The 24621-nt window shown below is 47.9% G+C and overlaps 1 long non-coding RNA gene across 1 annotated transcript; it reads left to right on the top strand.

The window, feature by feature from the left end:
• Positions 1 to 566: 566 nt before the first annotated feature.
• On the top strand, positions 567 to 8043 carry LOC125615087. Its single transcript, XR_007345643.1, has 2 exons — positions 567 to 6183; positions 6748 to 8043. It is a non-coding gene; the product is annotated as an uncharacterized LOC125615087 (long non-coding RNA).
• Positions 8044 to 24621: the final 16578 nt, after the last annotated feature.

The raw sequence follows: 24621 nt of genomic DNA, 5'->3' as shown, positions 1-24621 counted from the left end.
GTGGCATCATTTATTGTATATATTTCCATTTAATAGGTAAGAGGGGCAAACGATTTGCCACCCTGGAGCCAGCCAGACCTGAGCTGCAATCAGGCTCTGCCATTTTCCAGGTGTGCGTCCTCGGGCACCTCACTTCAGCTCTCTGTGCCCCCTTCTGTCATCCGTAAAGTGGGGGTGTTGTGAGGTTACATGACTTGAGACATGCAAAGGGCACGACCAGTGCCTAGCACACAGTAAGTGCTCAATAAATATTAGCGGCCACGTCGTCCTGTTATCACTGCCATCATCCTTATAGTTGTGGTTGTCGTTTTGAAAAAGTCCTACAGTCCCCGCAGCAGCCGCTGGCACTGAAAAGTAGATCTGATTCACGGCAGTTCTCAGCCAAACCTAAGCAGCCTCGAACCCTCCCCCCCCCAGACCCCAACTCTTCACCTGCGGTCCCCGCGGGGGGCTCCAGCCGAGGCTCGCCCCTCCCTGCGGAAGGCGGCGTCCGCGTCCCCCCCCCCCGCCCCCCGGCTGCCAGCTCCTGGTGTGCAGACGGGGNGGCGGGTGTGTGTGTGTGTGTGTGTGTGTGTGTGTGTGTGTGTGTGTGTGTGTGTGACTGCGCGGGGAGGTGATGACGCCCCCTCTTTGCAGACGCTGCTGGGCAGTTTTCCACTCCGAAACTGAGGCCAGACTTTCCCTCGACGGACTTGCATGGGGCTGGCAGAAATTTTCCGGATCAGGTAGAAAACGAAAGCCCACTAACACCTGTTGAGCTGCCAGGTGGACTGGCTTACCCACGGGTGGGACCAACCGGCCAGTCTCCGGTGAGTCTGCCCAGGGACGTCTGCTCGCCCCGGACTCTCGACAGCGAGGATGCCTGGGGCCGGTTGGTAGGAGGGCAGGGTCTGCTGGGTGCCACCAGTCAGAGATGGGCACGCAGGGCAGAAGAGGGGCGGCCATCGGGACCCTGCAGCAGAGGCTGAGTGTGAGATATCAACCCGCAGTCACACGCCAAGAAATGTCCCCAATCACTCCAGAGCCCTTTGTTTTAATTACTTGACCTCTTTGGCCTCATCCTAATTTGGCAATTGATGAAGATGCTGCTTGTTAAATTTTAAAAGTGAAATCGGATTATCCCTTCCCGGTTTGAAAGGGGCTTGAGAGAGAAATCTCAGGTGCCTGGCTGGGAAACAAAGGGGCTTATATTCTGACTGCCCAGGCACAGCCACATGCCCTGACCCGACCTGCCTGGCACACGCATGCCCCCTTCCATGGATGAGGAAGCTCTTGTCTCCAGAAGGGAAGAGACTCACCACTTTGTACCAGATTGTCAATGACCAGGGAAAGCAAGATCCAGGACAGGGTCTGTGAATGGGAGCCTGTCGCAATTTGATGGACATCACATTCAGAATGTCACCAGAGCTGGCTCTTGCTCACCTCCATCCAGGGGACCGCAAGGGGAGAGACCCTCACCCCAGCCACCTCAAACCTATTCCTTTCTCTCTCTCTACAACCCCCACCCCCAGCTTGATGAATGAACAGCCTGAATTGCCCTGGAGATGGGGGTGGGGACTCTAGCCTGCATCTGATGTCCTGGATTCAGGACATCCCAGGACCACAGTATCTTGGGGACAGGTTGGCTGCCCCTCCTTGCTGACCCCATAGCCAGTCCCTCCTGCTGGTGCCCCCTTCCTGCCTGAGAAGCCCTAGCTCAACCTCCCTTCTCTATTAACTTGGTACCTGGGCATAGCTGAGGGCATCTCAGGGCCAAAACCCCCTCAAATTCTAATAATGGTGAGATCTCATGTCCCCACCCAAACTTCCACCTCCCTCCCGACATGTGGAAGCAGTGGATGTGCTGAGGAGCTGTGTGTGGTGAGGGCTACTGCGTCTGCCCTGGCCGGAGATGGCCGACTGTTGGTGACATAAGAACTCCGGCATCCTGGTGGGCCCCTCGTCCATGGCTATCTCCTGGGGGCTCAGCACTCTCAGCCTTCTGAGTCAGGGTTTCGTGACTTGGTAGGGAGGAGATGCAGGGGAGGGTTGGCTGAATTGTTCGCACTTGACTGGAAAAGGCTGGCTTTGGGTTGTGGTGGGAAATGTAGGCTCCAAACCCCAGCTAGTGCACCTACTAAGTGGGTGACATTGGCCAAGTCACTGCACGGCTTGGAGAATCAGTTTCCTCATCTGTAAACCAGCCACCAGGGCGCTATGAGAACTAAGTAACATCACAGGTGACAGCATGCAGTTCCCTAAAGGTGTCCAGGTCAGGTTGCTGTGCCTTGACTTCTCCCAGCATCCAGCCAGACTCTCAGACACTGGACTTGGGGGAGGTGACCATGAGCTGAGATGCCTCCTGCTATCCCTAGAGCCCGGGTAGTGGGGTGAATTTTTGTAGCAGGGACTCTCACAGATTCAGTGAGGAATCTCTACCAAGCCCTCCCTCTGGGGAGAGCTGGTACTTCAGTCCCCAGGCTTCTAGCCATCAACATTCTGGGCCACCCCATGTAGGCTCCTGATTCATTTCCAAGTGGTCGCTTGGCACACATGCTTGCCCTGTCTTCCCATCATGGGTTTTACACCGGTCTTACTCCCTGGCAGAATTAGATCAGCTGCATGTGACTTCAGGGGCATCAGGAAAGTCCCTGCCCACCAAACATCATCCTTTCCCCGCCCAAACCTAGTTGTTTGGTAGCAATGTTCCACCATGAGAGACCTATTCCTCTGGCTCATGGCCTTGCGTCCACTTATTCAGCCAGTGGACCTTAGCATCAATGACTTGTTTAGGAACTTGCAGGATGTTTGGGAGGAGAGGGAGAGGGCAGAAGAACAGAGGGGAGCGCAGGAGAGAGAAGATGGGACGTGGCCAGGCTCACCATTCGCGGCTGCTGTGGCGAATGTAGGACTTTTTCATAACGACAACCACAATATAAAGACCCAATTGCCGAGCCCAGGACGCCTGGGGAGGAGATGCAACCCAGGCAGGCACAGGCGGGGAAAGTGGTAGATCTCAGTGGAATTCCTGGTGGGAAGAGGGTGGGCGCCTGCAGAGAACGAGGTGTTAGATGGCACTGACCTAGGCGTTGGCAGCCCTAGGGAGGTGAAGAAAAGCCCAGGAAAAGGCAGAAGCCTCCTTCCTCTGCCCTTCAGGGAATGGCCGTCCAACGCACAGTCCCGAGGGTCCAAGCAGTCGATAGGTGGTGTTCTTTGTATGTGAGCACAGTCTGTCACATTGTCAGTGGCAATTTGTTAGGTCAGCAGAACAAGGAAGTATCCCCTGGCTGACGGGGCGGGGCTGGGCCAGGGGAGGTTCCGACACCTGCGCCACCCTGACCGTCCGTGTCTGTCACATCGCCCTCTCTGGAGAGAAGCAAAAAACAGCATCGTTCACCCAGACCCGCGAGGCTTCTGGGCTGCAGGAGAGGGATCCTGCTGGGGTGGCCCTGAACACAGGTGGCTCCTGGCCCCACTGAGCAAAAAATCCTGAGCGCTTCCGTGAGTGCTGGGAGACCAGGAGTGAGCGTCCCCACCCAGGCAGCCCATAAGCCAGGCTGGTTAATGAGGGGTGGGGCAGCCGGCAGCCTCACCGGGGCTCCCCGGTGCCTGGCAACATGGACTTGTCTTAGCTCATGATGATCCAGCAATGAGCAGTTTGCAACCCATTCTGGGTGCTCCAGAGGGCAGACCCCTGGCCAGAGGGAAGATGTGACATGCCACCAGTGTGACTTGTTGGCCATAAACTTGGGAGGGACATCCATTCTTAAGGATTATTCTTGACCATATCTGTTCTTAAATAATCATGATGACAGTGATGATAACATCTCTTTATTCTTCCCTAACAAGCATTTATTGAGCACCTAATATGCACATAACAACTTCTGATTTAAGCAAAGGTGATACAGCTGTGGTACCATTGGCATTTGGAGCTGAATGATCCTCACACTTGGTGGATTGGCAAATGTCCCAGGCACTGTAGGATATTCAGCAACCCCCCTAGGGTTTCTACCCACCAGATACCAGTACCACACACCAGGTTGTGACAACCAAAAATGTCCCCAGAGATTGCCATTTATCCCTAGGGAGCCAAAGAGCCCACTGTTGAGAACCTCTGGGACTACAGCTATGAATAAAAATCAATCCTGTTCCCTTAGGAGCGTCATTGTAAAGACAGAGGGACAATAAATGTGCTAAGGAAGTCGAATACCCACTTGGCTGCATGGTGGAAATGCTGGGAACACAAAGGGTCAGAGTTCGGAGCCTGCGGGCTGGGGGTGGGGGTCTGCCACTTTCAACAGTGAGACTGGGAAAGGCCTCCCTGAGCAGGTGACATTTCAGCAGAGGCCAGAAGGAGGGGAGGGAGGGAGATTCAGGGAAGGACCTGCCAAGCGGCAGCAGGGAGAGAGTTAAGGACCCAGCGGGAGGTAGTGGCCCTGTGAGGGCAGGCGGGTGGTTCTGATGGGGCCCGTGGAGGAGGGCCATCAGCTTTCTCTCTGGGTAAAAAGGGGGTCAGTGAGCGCTCAGTGCCTGCTAGGGGCACACACCATATCCAGTGCTTTCCCACACACCCCCCCAATAGTCCTACAAGCGAAGTGTTTCTTTTCTTGATCTTTCAACTGAGAGAAGCAAGGCCAGGAAGGGTGAAGGAACTTGGAGGGTTACAGTTGGGACATGAACTTGGGCAGCCCGTGCGCTACCGTCTCACACTGAAATGTACGCTTTGGAACTGTGAAGCCCTGAGTTCAAATACCAGCTCAGCCCCTTCCTTTGCCACGTGTGGAGTCCAAAGCTGCGCTCTGCAGGGGGAGTGCGGGGTGGGGCATGTCTGCCCTGGGTGCTCCCAGGCCAGCCAGAAGCCAGCGGGCTGGAGCACCCTGCTCCTCCTCCCAGCCAGGGGCTCCTGTCCTGGGCTTGCACACCTGTTTACTGATCACCGACCCTGCCATTTGGTGAGGTTGAGGCAAGTTAAACACAAACCCAGGGAGTCCCACAGGAGCCACCCTTTCTGAGTCAATGTCCCCAGGGGACTTCAGGGCCAGCTTGCCAGCCTTGGTCAAATGATGCTTCTCCTGGGAGCAGAGCCTGAATCGAAGGGAAAGGCATGTGTTACCCAGGGCAGCCCCAGCATCAGCTTCATCCCCCAAACCCCTGCGTCGGAGAGCCCCCGTTACCCACCCGCAGCTTCTTCTTCAAGCGCCTGTCACAAGCACCTTCCTCGCTGCAAATACAGGTTTAAAAATACCCCAGACAGTCGACAAAAGAGGAGCAGCTGATAGCAACCCAGACCCTCTGGTGACTCTCACTGTGGACCCCCTGTCCCCTGGGGGAGTGTCTTCCCTGCAGATGGACTGCAGTGACGGGGACACCCCCAGGAAGGACATTCTGGGCCTGCTGGACACTCAGGTGTGAGGGTGTGTGCCCCAGAGAGTAGGCTCCTCTCTCAGGAGGTGTGGGCGTGTCTGTGCATTTCCCGGTTCATTCGGGCTAGCTGCCGTCAGAGGCGGCTGTGGCCTGTGGTTTCTGGGATGATGGGAAGCCCCTGACCTCTAACACCCAAACCCCACCACTGTGACCTTTGCTGCTTTGGCTCACCTGAAGGTGATGCCCGATGGGCGGAAGGTCCTGTCTGCACCTGCCCAGGAGCCTCTGCCCAGCCCTCGCCAGCTGCCCTGGACGAGAACAGCCACGGAAAAGAGTGGGGGCGCTCTTCTCAGGGAGCCCCTGCAGGAGGAGCCCTGGCCTAGGGCTGGATGTCAGGAGACCCGGGTTCAAACCAGGTTCTCTGGCTGTGTGCCATCTTAGGCCAGTCCCCACTCATCTCTGGGCCCCTGTTTCATGTCCCTAGAGGATGGGGAGGGGAGGGAGGATTCACTTTTCCCACACCTGTTTCTAGAACCCTGACTAGCAAGGGTCAGGTGGGCTTTAGGGAATGCCCCTCCCTTAGGGGCTTCCAGTCCACAAGCCCTGAAGGTCTTCCTGCCCCAGAGCTCAACAGGCCGCGATTCCTTGGAGATAAACCTAGACCGAAGGCACCAATGAGCAGATGGACAGAGAAATCAGACTGTTCCATTAGACAAAAAGCAAAGGCCAGCCAGGTGCAGTGGCCCACACCTGTAATCCCAGCAGCTCGGGAGGCTGAGACAGGAGGATCGCGAGTTCAAAGCCAGCCTCAGCAAAAAGAGAGGTGCTAAACAACTCAAGGTAGACCCTGTCTCTAAATAAAATAAAATAAAAAAATAGGGCTAGGGATGTGGCGCAGTGGTCTAGTGCCCCTGAGTTCAATCCCCAGTAGCCCCCCAAAAAAAGCAAAGGCCAGAAGAGGGCACCAGTTCCCACGGCCACAGCGGGCTGGGTGGTGGTCTGCAGAGGAGCCGATGGACGTCAGGCTAACTCCAGGGCAGGGGAGGGCCTTGCCTGCAGAGCAGGGTCTTCCGCTCACTGCTGAGGGAGCTTGAGTTCTCCATCCCGCTCAGACTTCCTGTGTGTGAAATAGAGGGAAGAAGAACGTCGCTGGGTGGGGCTTTGGTGGTGTGGTTTTTATTGTTGTTACCAATAAAGGGAACTTCACAGATGCGTTGGTTGGGGTTCCGAGAGGTGGAGCAGCTTCCCAATGGTTTCCCAGTTAATAAGAAGCAAAGTCGAGTTTTGAACCCAGATCTCTGCAGGTCCAAAGCCTGAGAGGTTTTTAGCTCAAGCAAAATGGGGGAGCTGATTAGCGGCCCTGCCCAGATCCCGGTTACCAGAGTAGTTTCTGTTTCATTGCAGAATGTGGAGGAAATGAGACCCATCTCTAGAATTCCAAAGAGGAAATCTGAATTGTCAGAAAAAAGAAGCTGCCAGGAGGTAGACCTGCTATTCTCCTGGGCTAACTGATGAGGACTGCCTCCTGCTCCCTGGTGCTCAAGCCCAGGCTGCCTGGGCCACAACCCTGCAGGGACATTGTGGGGACATGCTGGTCCAGGCATATGGACTCCCATGAGCTTCATGGAGGGAGACAGCACAGGGGTGGAGGCTGGCAGAAGCACCCACCCCTCCTGCCTATAAGGAAGCCAGCTGTCAGCCTGGCCTGGGGTCAGGAAGCCACTGGAATAAGCAGGGTTGGACTCAGTGTCCCATGGGGAGCTGTCAAGCCACAGAGGGACAGCTGCACCAAGAACGTGCCTCCCTGCAGGTTGACATGGGGGACACAGCTGGGCAGGAAGGATAGAAGGACAACTCTGACTTGGGTGGGCTGGGCTGTTGCCTAGACCCTCTGTGGTTCAAGGTGATGAGCTGGGCAGCAGATGGGTGACTGGGGATCGGTGACCTGACTTCTTGGGATCTGTGCTCCCAAGGGACATCTGCCCAGCCATGGAATACTGCCCTCCCCATGATATCTGAACAGGTTCAGTCGAAGTTTGTGGCTGGGAAGAAAAAAAAGGCTATGAATCCTTAAAAATCACCGTGTCCCTGGCCCCAAAGCGGCCATCTGCCATGGAGAAGACACAATGGGGACAGCAGCTCTTGGCCCATTTCCTACTCTGGGTTCCCATGGGCTACTCTGCCTGAGCCTCTCATGATGTGGTGATGTCAGAGAGAGGTGACATCACCACATCATGGTGACATCACCACCATGAACCCCACTTTATAGGTGAAGAAACTGAAGCACAGAGAAGTCAGGTAACCGGTCCCCAGTCCCCCAGCTCATACCTGGTAGAGGCGGGATTTGAACCCAAGGAGCCCATGCGCTTTCTGAATCCTTGCCATTTGTGAAAGGAAAAGGTAACCAAAGCGTCCAGCTCAGAGGCTGACTCTTCCAAACTCCTCTTCTTCCCTTTTTCTAAAACAAAAACTATTCTCCAGACAGAAACCAGGTGAGGTATTGGGCTCAGCTCAGGTGTGGCCTCCTCCAGGTGTTCCCATTTGGGGGCCTTTATTTGTGCTTCTGTGGCATCCTCAGCTCACCTCCATCAGCCCACGTGCCATGTCCCTTTCCCTGAGGCCCCGCCCACCACTGTTCTGCTTTCTGGCCCTCGGGCTCTGCCTCTGAGGGGTATGTCATATAAATGGACTCATGGTCGAGCAGTGTGTGGCCTTTGTATCTGACGTCCTTCATCAGCTGAATGTGCTTCAGGTCCGTCCCTCTGTGTGACAGCAGGTGTCAGTACTTCCTTCCTCCCCGAGAGCCACTCCTGTCTGGGTGGAGCTGAGGAGCCATGGAGAGCTTTGCGGTCTCAAAGCCAGGCCAGCACCACCTGCCCCTCACTGCGGCCCTCAGGACCCGCACATCCTGAGCTGTCCCTGTGACCTCAGAGCCCGGTTCCCACATCTTGAGATGGGGAGCATCAAGCAAGCAGGCACTCTGGGGTCAGGGGAGGGCTGGGGGACATGGTGGAGATGCACCTGGACACTGCCTGCCCAGGCCAGTTCACAGCCACCTGCTGCTCCCTGTCTCCCACCTCCCTCAGCTCCCCATCTAGAATACCTGGGGGATTGCAGCGTGACAGAGGGGACCCCAGCACACAATGCCACTCTCCTTCTTGCCTCACCTGCCTGGTCTAGTTGCTGCCAGGGCCCAGGTCAAAGCAGGGAGTCTTTGTTCCAAGAAGGGCCCTTCCCAGCTACGTGGGTAGGAGCCATGTGGTGGGAGCCCCTTTCTGTCTCCAACAGATGAGTGCGTTTGTAGCAGGAATCCCACCACCCTCAGACACGACTGTCCCCAGAGGCCTTCTGGTGTCCCACCCTGGTCCCAGCACAGGTGTGTGTTGGTAGAATAGCAAGTCCAGCTAGGGACACCACTGTGCCGGGCCCAGACCTGGGCACCTCCTCCTTCAATCTGCACACGCCTCTGCAAAGTGGCTTCTCTGTTTGTCACCCACGTATAGATGCAGAAACAAAGGTATAGAGATGCGAAGTGACTTACACGAGGTCTCTTGGAGGGTGAGTGGTGGCCCTGGGATTTGAACCCAGAGTGAACGTGACTGAGGAACAATGGCTTTTGTGACTTCTTGGAGAACAGATGGCAAACCATTTGGGGGCTGGAGGGCTCAAGCCAGTGTGGTTGGAGTTAAAGAGTGTGGTTGGAGCCCCTTTTTGTAAAGGGTTCAAATCCCAAGTGCACCACTTACCCACCAAGTAAGTCACTTCAGTAAAGCTACAGCTCAACCTAAAGATCAGCTAATGGCAGTGCCAGATGTGGCCTGGGCCCTGAAACCCACCTCACATGCTCCTCGCCAGGTCCCTGAAACAGGTGCTGTGACTATCCTCATTGATGACAAGGCTCTACAAATTCAGACTAAAGTGTTACTGGGTGATAATGCTATTGGTACCACTTGGGCTTCAGCTCAGCTTTGAAGGAATCTGAGCCCAAAGCAGGTAGGAATTTTCTCCTGGCAAGAGATGTGTTTGAGGGGGTGGTAGCGGCCCTGCTCCCCTCTGACCCTCTCCCTCTCCCCTCAGCCCTGGTGACCTGCCTTCAGACCCTGCCGGGCAGGCCCCGGGGCGCGGTGCAGGAAGGTGCCAGGATGTGGGGTCCGACACGCTGGCTGCCGCTCACAGTGATGGAGAACCCCTCGTCCACCCAGTGCCAGCAGGCCAGAGCTGGCCATTACTTCAAGTTCAATTAACATCAAAACCACGGCCAATATTTTTTTTTCCACCCTGCCTCTGTGGAGGGGAAGGAAGAAGTAGGGAGGCACCACAGAGAGCCGGCATCTCCAGTGTTGGCTTCCTCTGCTCCCGGCTCCTTCCTGTGGACGGGGACAGCCGTCTCCCTCCCTTCCCTTGTGGGGAAGATAGAGCGTCATCAGTGGAGGCGCCTGGGAGCCACGCAGGGCACAGAGGGACAGAGTGGCCAAAGGCTGGCCAGTGGAGCCTGCCAGGAAGGGAGGGCAGCCTCCAGCCACCCAGGGGGGGCAAAACCAGCAAGGGCCAATGGCCTGACCCCCTCCTGGGTCCTGCACTTCAAAGGCCAGGGTCAACACAGTCTTTCCAGTCTGTCAGCGAGGCTTCTGTGCTGTGTGGTTGCTGCTCTGATGGCCTAATGCTGCACCCAAGACTTTCCCAGGCTGATCTATGGGGTCAGATGGTCAGAGATACAGCCTCGGTCATGGTCCAAGTCTAGAAATTAAATAATTAAGACCATGTTCCTCCAGAAGGTGGGTCCCAATACAACTCCCAGCCAGTCTAGCCTGGAGCCGGGTTCCAGGATCATTAACAAGCCAGAAAGATGAGAAGGAAATCCATAGCCGGCTTCCTGTCGGACTCCACTGTACCCCTGGGGCTGGCGGCAATCAGACCTGCCATGCATCTGTCACTCCTGCTCCTGGGGTCTGCCACGTCCCCTCCTGTCCATCCCTGCCATCTCTGCCTGGGACTGAAATCAATGGGGAAGGGGCTTGAGGACCCATGACTGGCCTGCAGAGCTCCAAGTGACTTGGGCAGTTGCAGACAGAGGTCATTTGTCTAATAAACTACCGAATGGGTCACTCCACTCCTCATTGTATATGGGACACAGTTAAATAAGAAAAACAAAAATAGAATGTTGCAAAGCCTGGGACAAGCTGGCTTGTGCCCCAGGAAGAACTAGGGAAAGAGCCATCCAAGGGAGAGGGGAGGAGCTCACTGTCTGCCTCATCTGCCATGAAGCTGCAATGGTTTTAAAAAATAAAATAAATATATATATATAAAATACACACATGCATACACACACAGCCCTCAGTATCTAGGGCAGGGATGGGGGTGGGAATGTTTCCAGGACCCTCAAGGATATCAAAATCCAAGGATGCTCAAGTCCCTTGTATAAAACAGAGTAGTCTCTGCAGACGATCTATGCACATCCTCCAGGATTCTTTCAGTTATCTGCAGATCACTGACTACACCTCATGCAATGTAAATGCTATGTAAATAGATGTTAGAGTGTATTGTTTAGGGAATAATGACAAGAAAAAAGTCCATACATGTTCAGTCCAAATGCAGTTTTTCCCCATATATTTTTTATTCGTGGTTATTTGATTCCAAGGGTGTGGAAACCATGCATGCGGAGGGGCAACTACATGCTGTATATATAGGTCATCTTTTTAAATTTTTAAGTTTAATTTAAAGTTAATGAAAATTAAATTAGAAATGTGTTGACCTTTAAATTTAAATATATGTACACAAATATGTTTATACACACACACCCAGTTGGAGAATCAACTTGTGCTCATTGTAGCACATTGAGAAATGCACAGGAGGAGAAAGAGAGTCCTCCCTCCTCTCCACAACCCCACACGCTGGTGGAAGTGAGAGAGCTGCCTGCCACCAGCCCAAGGAAAGAGAAGGAGATAAAACCTGTCCTGAATTTTGAGATTTCTAGTTTGGGCACCAGAGTAAACTCGGCTAACACACCCCCATCCATCCAACTACCAGCTCCTAAAAGGTCTTCAAATGTATCAGTGACTTCTAAGAAAGAAGGGATCTCCAGGGAACTCAAACTCAGAGCCCCACGCATGTGAACTGGCACCAAGGAGGACCATGAATATTAGACCCAGATATGGGACACAATAGATCAAGTCTGGAATTTTAGTGCCAATCCAGGGACAGGAAGATGTGTTGTTGGGACTTAGCAAGGACAGAAGTTGGCCCTGGGACCCCTCCATGTGTGGGAGGCTAGCAACTTGCCAACTTACCAACTCAGGAAGCTTTCAGGACATTCAGTCTGTCCAGATGCTCTGGAGGAAAGAGACAATGTCTCCTCCCAAAAACCAAAGAGCAATGACTGAACTACCTGCAGACCTAGAGTCTAAGTTTATAGCAGGAGACAGCGGCAGAAACCTTGAGCTGCGAATTTAATGTAAAAATAGCTGTTGGGGTCATGGAATGTATAACAAAGGACATAGGATCCCCATGGAGTGGGTGGGGGTGCTGCTGAAGATGAGCTCACAATAAAAATTAGAAACCACATGAGGGCCAGGAGGGCTGAGTTTACCCCGTTAGCACGAATAACAAATAGGGAAATTAGCACCTCAAGAACTTTATTGAGAACACTATGAAAAGTCTTGGAAATAAGGCCAAAGTGTTTAAAATGATTAGCTTTTAAAAAGGCTAAAAATTATGTTGAAATGGCAGAGATGTTTTCTCATTATCAACAACAGAATAAAAAGAAACAACAAAATCCAGAGCTAGTTATTTTAAAAGCTGAATAAAATAGCCAAACTGTGGCAGTAGTATGTAAAAGAGAGATAAAACCGAACAGAATACTAAAAACAAAAATGGACGAAGCTATAGGCAACTAAAATTTTTAACACATAAAGGGAATATCATGAATTTATGTTAATATAGGGGACTTTCTAGAAAGTAACTCAAGGAGAAACAAAAAAGCTGAATATATAACCATTAAAGAAATTGAAACAAGGGGCTGGGGATGTGGCTCAAGCTGTAGCGCGCTCGCCTGGCATGCGTGCGGCCCGGGTTCAATCCTCAGCACCACATACAAACAAAGATGTTGTGTCCGCCGAAAACTAAAAAATAAATAAAATATTTAAAAAAAAGAAATTGAAACAAAATTAAAATATATCCACAAAAGGAAATAGCACCACATGGTTTTACCAAACATTTAAGGAGCAAGTTTTAGCAAACATTAGGAGCCCATAATTGCTGTCCTATACAAACTTATTTAGGAAGCCAATAAAACTTTTTTTTTTTAAGTATAATTCAGCTAGGCACAGTGGCACATGCCTGTAATTCCAGCTACTCAGGAGGCTGAGGCAAAAGGATAGCAAGTTCAAGGCCAGCCTCAGCAACTTAGTGAGACCCTATCAAAATAAAAAAAAAAAAATGAATTTTAAAATCTGGGGATGCAGCTCCATAGAGCACCACTGTGTTCAATCCTCAATACTGATAATTAAATAAGTGTAATTCAAATATAATACAATTCCCCAATTTTAAGCATGTAATTTAATGAATTATAACTATGATACATAATATCTTCCCACTTTAAAAAGTTCTCATGTCCCTTTGCAAGCCAATTCCCTGCCCAGTACTGAGCTACTTTTCTACCCCTGGCCAACAAAAAAATCACTGATCTTTTTCTCTTCCTATAGTTTTGCCTTTTCTATGATTTCAAATAAAGAGAATCATATAGTGTGTAGTCTTTTGGGTCTGGACTGTCTCAGTTAGTGTAATGCTTCTGAGATTCACTCGAGTTGTTTTAAGTATCAATCATTTATTCTTTTCATTGCTGAGTAGTATTCCATATACCACATCCAGCAGTTGGGACTTTGGGGTTATTTCTAGTTTGGGCTGTTTGCAATCACAAGTTTTCATTCCTCTGTGTCCCATATACCTGTGAAATTGCTGAGCTATGTGGCAAGTGCGTGTTTAATTTTATAAGAAGCTTCAAAACCACTTTTTAAAGTAGTCGTAACATTTTGCATTCTTACCAGCAATGTATGAGAGTTCCGGTTTCTCCAGATCTTCACCAACACTTTAGTATTGCCGATCTTTTTACTTTTAGCCATTCCAGTGTATGCATAATGATATCCCATTGTGGTTAATTCTCAAACTTTGGTGATGATACCATACAAAACAATAGGAAAATTATAGATCAACCTTACTTATTTATAAATACCAATGTCACAGATAGTAAATTGTGTATGTATATCTGACAACAACAGCAAGATATATCCCAGTAATGCAGGGGTGTTTTAACATTAAAAAGTCTATTAATATAATTTACCTCATTAATATATATAAAGAAAGGGAAATGTTATTTCAATAAATGCAAAAAAATGATGAAGATCAATATTATTGTAAAACAAAAACACAAAACCTGTTAGCAAACTAGCAACAGTAGAGAACTTTCTTACCCAGATCAGCCATATTTTCAACAACTATCATACTCAGTGTTAAAATGTTAGAATCATTCTTTTTCAAATTGGACAAGTATATCATTATCATCCCTTGTATGTCCCAAATTTTTTAAACAGTGTGCCAAGGGGGAAAAAAAGACAAAAAAAAAAAAAGGTATAGGAATCTGAATGAAAAACTACAGGACTGTTAACATACATTGACTTATGATCATCTTTACAGAAAATCCAAGAGACTCTTTCAGCAAAGTTGCTACATATAGGTCAACCTTCAAAAGTTAATGATAGTACAATACAAATAAATTTAAGAACTTCTCAAAATATTCCACAAATAAAGTGAAAAGAAAAGCCCTGGATTGTGCAAAAATTGTTTCCACCCATAAATAGACAAAAGATTAGTATCTGGACTAGTTAAAGAACACCTATATATTATTAATAAAAAAGATGAAGAACTCAGTAGAAGGAAAAAAATGGAGAGAAGACATGAAAGAGAGTTTTCACCAAAAAAGGGAAGAGGAATCTGGACTAAACAAAAGGATACTCTATATCACTAGTAATCATGGAAATGAAGATGACAACATGATTCCATTTTATTCCAAAATCAAGAAATCCAACAATACCAAATAGTGGGAAGGCCATGAAGGATCAGGGACTCCTACATACTGCAGATGGTATGGCTCCTTTGGAAAAGGACTTGGCATTAGCTAGGAAAATAGAGCACATCTCCTTGACCACCGGGACTCCATGCCATTATCCCCCTCAATGACCCACCACGCATTCCACTAATGTCATTAATTTTGTCTTTACCAAAGGAAGCTCTGAAAGTTTGAGCATCTTTCCAGAGTTTACGTAGGCTACCATGGTTCAGATACTTTCTACTCTTGCAATAGACAATCATTCTCCGAGTGGCTTTGGAGCAGGAATGGGGTCTTAAATCGGCCCCCAATTGCACCGCCCCCCACCGCCCCCTCGCTGCCCATGTGTTCTGACCCGCAGTTCCTCCAGGCAACTCGGGACTCCAGGCTGCACCGCCACAGTCAGCCAGCAGGGGGCGAGTCGGCTGCCTGCCATGTTCCCTAGTTGGGCATTGTCCCTCAGCAAGGAGAGATGGCTGATTTTTTAGGAGAAAGGTCGTGCCATTGGAAGACAAAGTGACTGTTTATTAAACAAAATCAGGGGAAATACACAGTAAAGTAGAAATAATGAATTCATTTGTAATCCTTCTATCAACACAACCACTATTCATGCTTTGGTACTTATCATCACACATTGTAAAAGATATTTTTTAAATTATCAAACAGGCTATTAATACACTGTATTGCATTTCTTGTTGCTCCCCTGGCCAGCATTTTCCATCACTGACCACCTATTGGCCCCTCCAGTGGAAAGCCAGAGTTCACTTGGGCCTTCCTTTACAGAAAGGCCTTTTGGTGGTTTGGGGCATTTTTGCTGTTAAACAGTGAATAAACATCTTTGTGTATTTCGTACTTGTATTTATTTCCTTGGCAGCAATTCCCAGGAGCAGAATTGTTGAAACCAAGAGAAATGAAAATGTTTAAAGTTCAACCAAATTGCTTTCCAAAAGAGTTGCACTATTTTATGTTCCTGCCAGCAGAGTATGAAAGTTACTGTTGCAGAAGTGATTTTTTTTAATTAAACCTTTTATTTTGACATAACTGTAGCTTCACATGCCATTGTGACAAATATACAGAGATTCCAGATACCCTTTACCCAGTTCCACTGAGGGTGCCATCTTGCAAAATTACCCAGAAGGTCGATATTGATACAGTAAATATCCAGAACCTTCCCTCACCATATGGACCTCCTGGTGCCCTTTTCTGGCCACACGTGGCCTCTTTCCATCTCCCCTCCTCATTCCTGACCCTAGTAACATTATCCTCTTCTCCATTTCTTTATTTTCTTTTTCCACTTGAAGAATGTTATATAAATGGAATCATGAATTAAATTAAATTATTGTCACAAACTTACAAGTAGAAGAACCATAGAAAACACATTTTTAACTGGTTCATTTCTAAACCAGCACTTTCCAATAAAAAAATAGAATGTGAGTCATATAATGTAATTTAAAATTTTCTATGACCATGTTATAATGACCCAAGTAAAATTAATCTTAACGATACATTGTATCTAGCTCAATATAACATTGCCACTTGTAATCAGTGTTTTAAAAATCATTCATGTTTTAAGTTCTTTTGTCACACTAAGTCCTAGGAATTTGTTGTGTGTTTCATACTTACCACACATCTCAGTTTGGGCACACCATGTTTCAGATGCTCAGAGCCACCTGTGGCTAGTGGCTGCCATGTTGAACAACTCAGTTCTGGTCCAAACTGAAAGCAGATCATGAGTGTGGGGTCTATATATCTATCTCCAGGCTTGTGAGGGTCCACATATGAGCAACTGGTTCTTAACCTTGACTGTGCATTAGAATCACCTGGGAATTTAAAAAACACTGGGGGCCCCTGCCCATCCCCACAAGGTCAGATGCAATGGGTCTTGGGAGCAATCCAGCACTGGGACCTCTTTAAAGCTTCTTTAAAACTCCTCAGGTGCTACCAACCGGCAGCAGGATGGAGGATTACTGCTCTAAGGACTTGTCCTGTCCCATTCTGCCAGGCCAGGGCTCCTGGGAAAGTCCAGGGCACACCATTCTCATTCTCCTCTCAGTTCTTGACCTGACTCTTGGAAGGCAGACACTTTCCTATTTGGCATTTTTCTGGAGGTTTCTGGGATTCTCAGCCCTGCCAAGTCCTGAGCCTCCCCGTCCCATCCCAGCCTCTGCCTGGTCCCACGGAGCCAGTTACCAAGGCTGAAAGGAGGCAAACAGGGTTCCTCACCTGCAGCTCCCAGCCCACAGATGCCATCTTCTCCGCCCAGAGCTTTCCAGCTTTGGGGGTCGACTTTGCCACCCTTCTGGATCCGGGAGTAAAGCTGGCATTTGTGAAGAGCCTGTGGCCTACAGTATGTCACATCGTTCTCATGGCAACTCTGAAGAGAGACTCACTCCTGGATTATTGATGAAACTGAGGCCGAGTGAGTTTGCCCCAGGCCCCAGCTCCTCGGAGAGCAGAGGCAGCAGAAGGAGCCAGACAAGCTGCCAGGACCTCCCTGCTGCGCACCCTGCCTGCTCCCTCAGAGGGTCCTGACGGGATTATGGGCCAAGCAGCAGGGGAGTGGCAGGGCAGCGCCGGCCGGGGAAGGCTCGTCCTTGTGCTGCCTTGTGCTTCTGTTTCCAGACCAATGCTCTTGGATGCCCAGAGGCTCTGCAGCTGGTGAGATGGTGTTGCTGACAGAGAGGGGGCAGCAGCAGCCCCTGGCCTTCCTCTATCTTGTCACTGGCCACCCCCCAGGGGGGGTGCCCAGTGAGGGGTGACAGCCCCCATTTTGGCCCTGAGTTCGCTCTGCAGGCCTTTAATTCTGTCATCCAGTCAGGAGACATCAAGTTCCCTTTAAAACCGTGAAAACACCTGGTTTCATCTCAAGAGACATCACATCTGCCAGAGCACAGACTCGTGGACCAAGGGCAAGACCCTCCGGGGGCCGTGGGGCCACCTTCCAGGGCCAGAAGAGCCAATGGACTTGCTCTGCCTTCCACGTGGCCTTGGGCTTCCTCATTTGTAGGCACATGCTCAGAACCAGGTGCTTGGGGGCCTCAGGTTTGCCCAGACATCTTTTCATCTTACATCAACAGGGTGGAGGGAAGGAGGATGGCATCGGACTGAGAACTAACTCCCCAGAAAAACACGGCATCCCCTATTAAGCGGCTCCCTTCCTTTGGCATCGGGTTGAAGGTTCACATCCTGAAGTGGCTGTACATCGTTTTCCGTTTTGCACCAGCCTTCGGGGGGCTGGGAGCAGAGCTCAAGGGTGTTGTTCTTGGGCCCCTGGGGAATCTGTCTAGCTTCTCTGTTTGACCGTGAGGACCCAATGGGGCAGGGCTGGGGCATACAGAAGAAGGGCAGGGACCCAGGATGGTGGAGAGTAGGGGAGCTTCGGTGTGTCCTACATACCCTTAGAATCCTGGAGGCAGCAAATGCTGCTGGGAGGAGGTATTTATAGAAGCACACCCCCGGGGCTTTGTGACGGGGCAGGGCCACACTTTATTGTCTCACAGGAGTCCTCATTCTGCAGTCACACGGCCTTTCTTTGGAAGTCCTGTCTTCTGCAGGGCACCTGGCTGGGCTCTGGAGCTGGGGGAACCTGGGTTTCCCTCCCCAGATGCCCTCATCCCACTTTCTTCCTCTCTCCCCTGAAGAAATAATCAGCAGAAAAAGAAAAAATCATGTCTCTCCTAAAACACAAACATGGACTTTGATCATGGTAGGGGGGTGTCTGGGCATGACCAAGGATCACTCAGTGTCCAGTGACGTACACTTGGTTGCTTATCGCCAGCTAGCGGGGCTGGTGACCTATGCTGTGTTCACAAAACCTGATTACATCAATAACTGAGAAAACGGTGAGGAAAGCTCACAAGCACACAGAAATGCCTTTCAAAATCTGGGACGGCTTTCAACCTTAGGGGTCCGTTGGAAAGAGAGAGCTTGCACCTGGATTCTTTATTTTTGTAGGAGGGATACACAAAGGGAGGTTTGATGGAATGTTCTTTCCAAATAAGGCAAGACTTATCCTAAAAGGAAAATACCTGGTTTTCCCATCCAGGTAGATCATGCAAAAGCCAAGGAAAAAGGACCCGAAACCTTCATCTCTCCTATCTTAAGCAAGAGGCTAGTGATGTTGAAAAAAAGTAGGTCAATGTTTCCATTTGTCATTCTGGTATCTCTGCTTTTCGGAAGGGAGCATCCCCAGGGTGGCCGAGCACTCTGGCAGAAGTGACCTGCAGCCCCATGAGAGCCAGGCTGGGAGATGAACAGGAGGCAGCTGAGCATGAACAGATCGTGGTGCCAGATTTCCCAGTTCAAATCCCAGCTCCCCTACTTTATAGTTGGGAGACCCTGGCATTCCTACTGTGTGACTACCCTCTTTTCAATAAAGTGGAGATAATAACCGTGGTTAGGAGGAACTATGCCACCCCCAGGCACATCATTGTCAAAATGTCAAAGGCAACATCTTAAAAGCAAACAAGAGAAAAATGACTCGTCACGTACAAGGGAACCCCCAACAAGATTCAGAGCTGACATCTCATCAAATGTCCTGGAGCCAAGAAGACAAGGAGGCCCCAGTTGAAAAGACTGCATGAGAGAAAAAGAAAAAATGCCATCATCCAAGACTCTGATAGCCAGCAAAACTATCCTTTAAAAAATACGGACAGGATAAAAACACCCCGATCAACACACACTGAAAGAACTGTGGCTGAAAGATCCCCCTGACAAGAAATGCTAAATGAAGTTCTTCAGGCTAAAAGCAACCAACACCAGACATTAACTTGAATTTTCATAAACAAAGAACATCAATAAAGGTAATTAGGCAGGTAATTACCAGAACCGGCTATTGTGTATTTCTTCTCCTGACAGGTATTAAAAGGCGCTGTGTAAGACAATATGTGTATCATTGTAATCCTGGGCTTCCCTAGAATTGTAATGTATTTGAAAAAAGAAAAACAACATAGAAGAAGCAGGAGGAGAATAAAGCTGTACCGGAGAAAGGAAATGGCTTAACTTCAATCCACAGGAAGAACGGGGAAAGAGCCAGAAAGAGTACATTAAAAGGTCGTATCACAAATTCAAAAGACAGACAGACTCTGTGCTTGCTATGTGTCAGGCTGGAGTCTCCATCAAGAGCTCGTTAGTGTGTTCATTTCATTCTGCAAAATGAAGGAAGGAGCAGCTATTTTAATTATGCCGTGAAGAGTTGTGAGGATGAGGTGGATTAACACGTGTAAATTGCTCAGAGCGGTGTTGGGCACATGTGCTGGTCCAATAAACGTCAGCCAGCGGGAAGCTGAGATGTGCGCAGGTGAGGGAAGGGCAAACCCACAACCAGGACTCTGGGGCGGGGTGACAGCCTGGCCCGCTGTCTCGGCAGGCTGCAGCCTGATCTGATGGATGGCCAGTATCACCGGAATTAGATCAAGCCTGAACATTTTTCCTGTCTACATATAATAGGACACAGGGTACAAAATTGTTTTCCATTTCTCTCTGGCTTTTGTCACACCCGGTGGCCATGGGGGAAGTGAGTGTCGGATGCTCACCCAGAGCTGCGGGAGGTGTGAGCAGGAGGTGATGGGGTGAGCAGACTTCTCATTGTCAGCAAGGAAGACTTCGCGCCCTGAACTTTGGAGTTTGCAGTCCTTTTGCTGCTGTGTTAAAGAAGAAGAAAATTGTGCGGTCCTGTGTTTGCCAAATGGTACTTTGGCTCCAGAAAATACCCTAAAATAGAAATCCATTTCTGTTGTAGTGGAATTCAGGACGGCACCCTCTTCATTGTGGGACTGGCTTTGGGTGGGCTGGTGGGTCTCTTCCGCTGCCAGGGTGAGCGGGACTTAGCAGGACAGAGGGAAGGGTTGTTCCTGAGGCCTCCGGCTGAGGGTGGGGCTGGGGTGCTGGGCAGGAAGGGCAGAGAGGTCCTAGGTACAGGTGTGTGTGTTCAAGAGTGCATCTCTGTATGAAGAGGGGAAGCAGGAGCTTTTAAATTTATGGATTAAATGAAAGCCAGGGCTGATTTTCATCTCTTTATGAAGGCATTGAGGAAGAAGTAAACAGAGCCTGAGTGTGGGACACCTGAATTTCAACCCAGACACACACCACACACACACACACACACACATTTTCTCTCTATATCTGTGTGTGTGTATATATATTTATAAAACCTATGTGTATATATATAAAATCATCTCTATTTTAATTATAATATATAGAGAGGGAGAGAAATCAGGAAATAAAAATAATACACAAATACGCAATATATAAACTACTTACATAGCATAGATGATTGCATTATTTTTACCCAGTATCATACTGTATGCAATTTCATGATTGTTGCCTTTATCACTCAATAAATTTTGGAAAGCTTACCATATTGAACATACAGAATTCTTCATATGTAATAGTCACCGAGTGTTCGATTATAGGGAGGAAGGAATGCTCATTTATTTGTCTAGCCCCTGCCCCATGGTCACCTAAGCTGCCTGCTGTTTCTTGTCATTGCACAGAGTGCAGCAGAAGCCGCCTGCTACACGGGCACTTTGTCGGTATATCCGGCATGCATGCCTAGCCGTGCAATTACTAAATTATGGAAGGGCTGCATTGTTAATTTAGGTGGATGTCATCAAGTGGAGCTTGATGACACTCATCGCCATCAGTGTAGAGGAGAGGGCCTGGACTCCACAGCCGCACCAGCCCTGGACCCACACTCTCCCTCTGCGCACTCCTTCCCCACCCCCATTCTACAATGAATTTACCAATTCTACCGTGGATTTTCTTCATTATGTGTTTGTTTCCTTTTCATTAATTTCTTCCATGTTATTATTTTCTTCCTCCTATGTTTGTGTCCAAGGGGCTACACACACACACACACACACACACACACACACACACACACATATACTCTTGAGGCTATGGTTTTCTTCTGAGTCAACTTTGCTTCTCCCAGTAAGTTGTGGTAAATTATGATTTTCTTACCAATCAGTTCAACAGATAGAATCTTAAGTCATAGAAAAAGGGCACATCGGCTTCAAAGTAATTCCACATGTGTTTCAACCCACAAGACAGTACTATTGTTCCTTTTACACTCACCACTTATTTACACTAACCCAGGTAATTGTCCTTTCCATTGCTGCTGCTTCTGTCCTGCCTTCCTGGGCTTGGGCACTAATTCATTCTGTGTCACAAACACATTCAGCATTTCTTTTTTTCTTTTTTTTTTTTTTTTTGATGTGGGTGGGTACTGAGGATTGAACTCACAGGCACTCGACCACTGAACCACATCCCCAGCCCAATTTTGTATTTTATTTAGAGACAGGGTCTCACTGAGTTGCTCAGCACCTAGCTTTTGCTGAGCTGGCTTTGAACTAGCAAACCCTGGGCCTCAGCCAATAGGATTACAGGCATGTGCCACCACACCGGGCATTAACATTTCTCTTGATGCAAGTCTATTGATGCCAAATTTCCTCATTTTTGTTTGTCTGAATATATTCCTATTTTGCCTCCAATGTTGAGGGATATTTTAACTGGGTATGAAAATCCGAGTTGATGATTATTTTTTAGGCATGTTAACAGTGTTGCCGTATTATGTTCTGACTCTCATCATTTCTGTGTCCAATGTTTCCTTTTTTAGTCTTAGTCCTGCTTCTTGATATGTCTGGTATTTTTTTTTCATTGAGCACTAGACATTCACATGGAAAACTAGAAATGCTCTTTGTGCTATGATATTCCCCAAGATGGGATTTAGTTTTGATTTTGTCAGTCTGTTACCTAGGAGAAGATTGCCTACATTCAATCATGAATTGAGCTGCTCTGAAGATGGATATCCATCTAGTGGAAGCTGGATTATTTCTTTACATGGCGTATTACTTCTTTATAGAGAGTATGAGTATTCCCAAGTCCCCCATTTGAAAATTTTTTCTCTTTACCACAACGCTCCTCCTTGGCAAGCCCTAAACTCTCATTTTGATTTTATAGCACGATGTGCTACTGTAAGATCTGCAAATTTTTGCTCAGCCTCTCACACCCGCACTGTATGAACTAGCAAATACTTTACTTCAATTGGAAAATTTGTACAAAATGTCAATTGCTCTTGACCTCTAGAATCATGGATTTTTGTGATTGCTGTCCAATGTCTTTAAACAGATTTTTTACACTTTATCCAACTGTTAGAGTTATTCTCAGTGGGAGAATTAGTCTAATACAAGCTAGTTAAACATAGTCAGAAACTGCTATTTTAACAAGCTAGTTAATCACAGCTGGAAATGGCTTTTTAAAAATTTCTATTGATGTATCGATTTTTTTCATCAGCATCAAAATATTTTAATTGCAGAGGCTGCATCATAAACATAAATATCTAATAGCTCCTACTTATTTATCTTCAACTTTAAAATAATTTTCTGGCTATTTAATCAATATTTCTTCTTCTAGACTAACCCCAGAATCATGTGCCAGAGAACTCATTGCACTGAATTCATAGATTAACTTAGGGGAAAGATGACACTTTTATATGACACTGTCAATCTAAAAATGTCACATTGTTTATCAATCTTGTTTTATGTTTGTCAGTTTCATTTTATGTTTGTCAATAGTTTAAAGGTTTTCTTTGTGTAGCATTAACATATAATTTAGTAAGATAATCTAAAACTTTACCATGTTGTTGCTTCACAGACAGGATTTTTTTCATGCATTACATTTTTCAACTGGCTGCTGTTGGTGTATATCTGTTGGATTTTTGATAAATAATTTTTGTGTTTAGCCATTTATCTCAGTATTTGGATGATTTTTAGTGATATTTTTCCAGCCAATCTTGACTTGAGCGTCCGTATGTTTACATATTGCATAGGTGATACGATGCACCTCAGAAGGTTTCAAATCACTGGTTATGTTAGTCAGCTTTGTATCACTATAACAAACACCTGAGATTATCAAATTATAAAGGGAAAAGATTATTTGGGGGTCACAGTTCTATAGGTCTCAGTCCATGATTGGTTTGCCCTGTTGCTTTGGGCCTGTGGTGGGGCAGCACATCATACAGGAGCCTGTGGAAGAACAAAACTGCTCACCTCATGGCTGGGAAACAAAAGAGATTGGTATCCCATCATTCCCTTCACAGGCATACCCATGACCTAAAGACCTCCCACTAGGCCCCACCTCTTAAAGGTTCCACTGTCTCCCGATAGCGCCACCTTGAGGACTAAGCCCTTAACACACAGACCTTTGAGGTACATTTGAGATTAAAACCAGAGTGCTGGTATAAGACATTTTGCATTACACTGGAGGCCCTGGAATTTCCGGAAGGATTGTCTCTAGCATGGAAATCTTAATCTAGCAAATCCCACTGGTGCAACAAGCAACAAAACAGAGTCCAGGTGCCAATTTCTCAGTGGAGATAGGAGAGCAACTCTTCTGATTGGGGGGGAGTGTGAAATTCTATGTCCCTGAAGTGAGACCTTCACTGTGCCATAGGCAGCAGGGATAGAAATGCCTTTGAAATCTTTCAAACAAGGTCTGATGATACTTCTAAGAGTGCTAAAAAGGTTCTTGTCCTTTAGATATTCCACTTGCAGGATTTTTTTCAAAAAAAAAAGAAGAAGAATATTTGCAGATGCCCATAGTTATTTAGTAATGAATATGTTTATTCATTGTTGATTACACTAAGAAATTTTTTGGAAACAACCTAAGTATTCCACAGTAGGCAAATGGTTATATCGGTTTGGGTATAGGCAAATTAGAGAGCATGTATTCTAAAGCTACTAAAAACAGTAGGAAATAATGGTGTGCTGGGCACAGCAGTACACACCTATAATCCCAGCCGCTTGGGAGGCTGAGGCAGGAGGATCGCAAGTTCAAAGCCAGCCTCAGCAAAGGTGAGGTTCTAAGCAACTCAGTGAGACCCGGTCTCTAAATAAAAATACCAAAAAGGGCTGGGGATGTAGCTCAGTGGTTGAGTGCCTCTGAGTTCAATCCCTGGTACCCCTCCCCCAAGAAAAAAGAAAAGAATGGTAATATTAAATAAAGTAAAATAAAATCAGTCTCATATTGTATGTGTAGTGTGGTTTCATTGCATAGCAAAACCTTTAATTTGCATAGAAAAATTCTGTAACGAAAATAATCCTAATGATGGAATCACTATTATCACTACTTGGTTAGTGCTTTTCCACTTAACCAGGCTGTTCATATCCGTACCTTTG

The sequence above is a fragment of the Marmota marmota genome, unplaced genomic scaffold (genome assembly GCF_001458135.2).
Source record: "Marmota marmota marmota unplaced genomic scaffold, marMar, whole genome shotgun sequence".
Taxonomy (NCBI): Eukaryota; Metazoa; Chordata; class Mammalia; order Rodentia; family Sciuridae; genus Marmota; species Marmota marmota.
Note: the sequence above shows the minus strand (reverse complement) of the source record. Positions and strands in the feature narration are given on the sequence as shown.